The 5,302-nt window shown below is 33.7% G+C and overlaps 1 pseudogene; it reads right to left on the bottom strand.

Moving 5' to 3' along the window:
* Positions 1 to 4,848: 4,848 nt before the first annotated feature.
* Positions 4,849 to 4,945, bottom strand: LOC122099931 (annotated as a pseudogene).
* Between the last annotated feature and the right edge of the window lie 357 nt (positions 4,946 to 5,302).

Raw genomic sequence — 5,302 nt, 5'->3', positions numbered from 1 at the left:
AAAGACATCAATACTACTGCATTTTTAAGTCCCTATGATAATGATAATGATTCCCTATGATAACGACAATGATAAACTATTAACACTTAAAAATAACTCATTTTCTTGGAAGTAGGACAAAAAACACAAGGTTAATCCTAATCATTTTAAAAGACCTTTATTTATACTAAAAGTTCACTCATAACTATAAAGATTCTAAAACTAACTGAAGTAGAGAAGAAATAATTTAACTGCATTATCTACATTCAATGGACTATTAATTCAAAACAAAATTATACTAATAATTAGCTTACCCAATTCACTTACATTCTTTTATTCTATTCCATTTACTTTCATAAAAACTAGGTTTCCATAAAATGAAGCATAAAAAAGCGTATAAACCCACTTACATTTTCAGATCTTAACAATATTTATTTCAGAAATTTTAGCTCCACAGTCAATGAACTGAAAAAATACTAAAATATTCAAAGGATTTTCAGAAATTGCAAGACTTGCTCTGGGATGTTATGTATATTGGAACAGATATTCAAAATCCTTATTTGTTAAAGTTGCCATAGTTACTCCCACAAAAGAGCCATTAGTAAAGATTCCTGTGCATGTACAAAACACCTTCAAATGCATCCACAATCTGGACATGACACTTGCTTTTTGTTTGTTCGTTTTTGAAAGGAATATCTAACAAGCATATCCACAATACTTATTTTCAATGAATAAGATGGGATAGTCAAACATAATATGGGTTGGATTATCTCTTAGTGAGAATAAATGTAATCTTGCAAAGGAAGTGATTTTCAACAGAAATCCGGAAAGAGTTCATGCAACTTGTGTTTCACAGGAGTCACCAGAGAATAATACCTGTTTGGTCAAGTCGGTCCAAATCACTCCATGAGTGTATCTTAAAAGTATAACCAATTTAAGAGGTCAAATATGTATTTTGTACTGACAATCATCTTATAGCAATAACTTACTAACTACAATGTCTGTATCTTCTTACCTAACATACATTAAAAGCGGAAAGTGGTCTCTTTTTCTAACTTAATATTGTAAATGCTTTGATTATGATGTTATTATTAGACAAATAATATGTACAAAGGGTGGTTCCACTGAAATGACATGACAGAACACTGATAAATAAAAACAGTACAACACAGTTAGCTTTTTTCAGCCTCACCCTGTCCACATTGGCAAGCAACATTGCAACAGCACACACACACATATACACATACACACATGTTCGCACATGTACACACACATATACATGCATGCTAAATTCAGGGTTTTTTGTACAAAAAAGTCCAAATAAAATATTAGTGATTAGGACAAATGATAATATGCCTTATTACAAAATAATACATAAACCATTACCACGCATGTTATATTTTACCTGCCTCTCCACATGTGACCACTTAATTTATTTTTAATTAATTAATTACCTTATTAATTAATTTATTTGTTTGGTGCTAATACTAGGGCTTGAACTCAGGACCTGGCTTTGTCCCAGAATTTAGTTTTTTTTTCAGTTTTCTCAAGGCTAGCATTTTACTGCTTGTACAACAGCTCCATTTCTAGCTTTTGCTGGTTACTTTCAAATCAGAATCTAATGGATTTTTTTTCTTGGTCTGCTTTCAAACCACAATGCTCATATTTCATCTTTCTGATTAACTACTACTAAAGACTTAAGCCATCAGTGTGGCTTCTACATTTTCCTCTATAGTTATCTAATGCACATACTTAGATGGTAATTTTAAAATGAGAGTATAGAAGCAAGATGTACAGTGATGATACTGTCCTGTCAGAAATTCAAGTTATTAATGTAAATTTATTCTTAAAACCATACACAAAAAATACCATGATATAGTGTAAGAGAACTCACTATTGAATATATGAGTCTTAAGAGCTTTCTAATAAATCCATATTTATTGGTACCCAACATTAGAAAAATGTATGAGGCATTGGTAAAATAGAAGTCCTTTGCATGACTACATACATTCCTTGTTTTAATAAGACACTTACTTTCATCTAAAAAGTAGGCCTGTCTATTGTCTTCATGTGATTTTGATGATTGAAAGTGCTTAGTGAGAAGGTCAAAATGTATTAGTAGTCCTTCACTATCAATTCTCATTTTCTTCTTGGAGAATATAATGATCAAATCAATAGTTCAGAATCAGCAAGCAATACTTCAGAATCATGCTCCAGTGCAAGTGGATCACCAGTAAGAAATCCTCAATACCAATTTCCACAAAGTTTTGTCACAGATACAATCTCCCTGCCTTCTCTAGCTGCTTTACTACCTTCTTATTCTTTCATTGTACAAGAAAAGTATGATTCAACTGATTTCAGTGAGATCTGTTACTAGAATTATCAAGGATTTATTTTATTGTCTGTAATTTGGTAAAGTTATGTCTCTTTACGTAGACTACTAAAAATGTATTTACTAATTTCAAGTAAATACATAAATTCAATTTCCATCCCTTTTAAAAAATAAAATTTTGTCTGCTCTACAAATTGATCAGAGGCATGGATTTTGTGGCTTGCTAGGTCATTACACATCTGTCTCTATCTTTCTCTCTACCTTTCATGGTTCTCATAATATGATTGCTCCATAATTATCCTCATTTATTTTGCTTTTATATTTTTGGTTGCATCATTTCACTTTTTGCTCTGCCATTTCCCAAATCATTTATATAGAAGGCATTATTTCCTATTTTCTCATGCCTAGAATAAGCTGCACATGAAGACATCACTGGTCCTCATTTTCAGTGTGTACATTTGAATACGGAGGAATATCTTTCCTCTGCTCTCTATCAATTCCTTACTCTCCAGTTAGAATAATTTCGAATAGTAAAATTGGAAAAAGAGAAAATAAATCATGGTGAATAAACAGTTGCAGAAAATTCACCAGATATTTCTGACCAGTTCAACCAATGTGAAATATAAGGGAAATACATGGACACCTCATTCCCACTGGCACTCAAAGTCTCTGGTTAGGCAATTCTTAGGAATATGGGGAACAAGATGAAAAAGTAAGGAATGGTATCAATTGCAAGAAAAAAATATTGGAGAAGGACCCAAGCAAATTTCTTCATTGGGCTGCCGAAAATATTCAGCTTATTACAGTGCGGAGACTTCTTTCCCAAAAGGCCACTCATGTGAATAGTAGGGATGATGATGAGTATACCCTTCTTCGAGAAGCCTACAGTGGACACTTAGACATTGTTAGTGAGTTGGTGTCTCAAGCAGCACATGCAATAACTGTAGATGACTGTGCACCCCTGCCCAGTGCATATACGTGGAATAATACCAGAGTGGCTTCTTTCTTACTTCATCATGATACAGATACCAATGCCCAAACTAAAAGACTCTCTTTTTTTAATTTTTTTTTGGTCTGTTCGTGGGGCCTGAATTCTGGGCGTGGACGCTGTCCCTCAGCATTTCAGCTCAAGGCTAGCGCTCTACTTGAGCCACAGCATCACTTTCGGGTTTTTTTCTGCTTATGTGGTGCTGAGGAATCTAACTTAGGTCCTCATGTATGCAAGGCAAGCGCTCTACTACTGAGCCACCTTCCCAGGCCAAATATTTTTGTTTGTTTGATTTTTGTTGTTGTTGTGGTTTTTTTTGGTCGTACGTGGGGCTTGAGCTCTGGGCTTGGGTGCTGTTTCTGTGCTCTTCAGCTCAAGGGGAGCACTCTACCACTTGAGCCACAGTTCCACTTCCCCAAACTAAAGGACTTTTGACACCCTTACATCTTGCTGTCTAGAATTGAGATAGTAAAGATATGCTGGATAGCCTTCTGTTGAACCATTATATAAAACCAGGCCTGAAGAACAATATAGAAGAAACTGTATTTGATATTGCCAAAAGGATAATTATGTATCACTACCTCTATGAAGTTGTGAAAGGCTGTACAAATTGTTCACCGAAGTCCTAATGGTTGGGTTAAGTTTCTTAAATTTCAAAAATGCAAGCCCATCTTTTGTGTCCCTACAAAACATTTTCACAATCCAAATAAGAGCAATATCTTTTTTTTTTTGGTCGGTCATGGGGCTTGAGCTCTGGGCCTGTGAACTATCCCTGTGCTCTTCAGCTCAAGGTGAGCTCTGTACCACTTGAGACACAGCTCCACTTCCAGTTTTCTAGTGGTTTATTTGAGATAAGAGTACCACAGACTTTCCTTCCCAGGTTGGCTTTGAACCATGATCCTCAGATCTCAGCCACCTGTGTAGCTATGATTATAGGCATGAGCCACCAGTGCCCGGCAGCACCAATATTTTACTGTAAAAATTCATGGATACCGTGGAATTCTTCCAAGGGAATTACCTGCCTTGGATGTAAAAATATATTTAATAGTTTTTGTATACATGTATAATAATTTCTTCAGAGTTTGTGATTTTTTAATCAGAAATAATTTTAATTTAACTGTTGAAATGAGTAGTACAGAAAATACAATATTTCTGGTGCTTGTCTGAAAAAGTATATTTTAAAATATTCTATATTCTATGTTTGCATAATGTTCATAATTTATTTTCTCCTAGATATACTTTGGATTCTACATTATTTTATAATATATAGGTTCATTAATGTGTCCTTTCCGATTGCATTCCATATAGAACAGTCTGATTCCTTTTTTTCTAGGTCTTAATATTATTTTTCTTTGGGATAAAATGACAATGTTGTCTAATTTGAAAAGTTTTGTAAAGTTTCATGCTATGTAAATGCCTTTCTGAGGTGAAGATTTAATACACTGATGTCAAACTAAATTTAATAATATGAATTACGTGTATTGTTACACTTGTAATTTTGTAATCAACTTTTTAATAACTGTTTTTCATTTCTTGCATCTGAAGAATGAAAAATATGGAATACTTCTCAAATTTTCATATTATCCTTGTGCAAGTGCCATGTTAATCTCTGTATTGTAATTTGAGTATACGTGCTGCTGAAGCATGTAATATCCTCTAAATTTAAGTAGTTAATGATGCAATCTTTATATAGGGGGGTATGGGTGCCTACTTGTAAGAAGGAAACCTTATTGGTCCTAACAATGCTATCGATCTTATTTCCCTAAAATTCCGTGAATAGTGGAAAAAAATTATATTGATCAGTCGATTGCTCACATTTGCAAAATTTTTTTGTCAATGACTATATTGTCTTTTTATTTGGTATTTGATCGTACTCTCAATTATTTATAGATAGGTCCAAAGGTGATGGCTTTTTCAAGTACTTATTTATCCAACTGAATTAGCTTTGTGGACCTAATGGATTCAAAGTAAGCATTGCTTAAGAGCTACTTCTAAACTTCTTC

The sequence above is a fragment of the Dipodomys spectabilis genome, unplaced genomic scaffold, assembly GCF_019054845.1.
Source record: "Dipodomys spectabilis isolate Male_0828 unplaced genomic scaffold, ASM1905484v1 ptg000547l, whole genome shotgun sequence".
Lineage (NCBI taxonomy): Eukaryota > Metazoa > Chordata > Mammalia > Rodentia > Heteromyidae > Dipodomys > Dipodomys spectabilis.
Note: the sequence above shows the minus strand (reverse complement) of the source record. Positions and strands in the feature narration are given on the sequence as shown.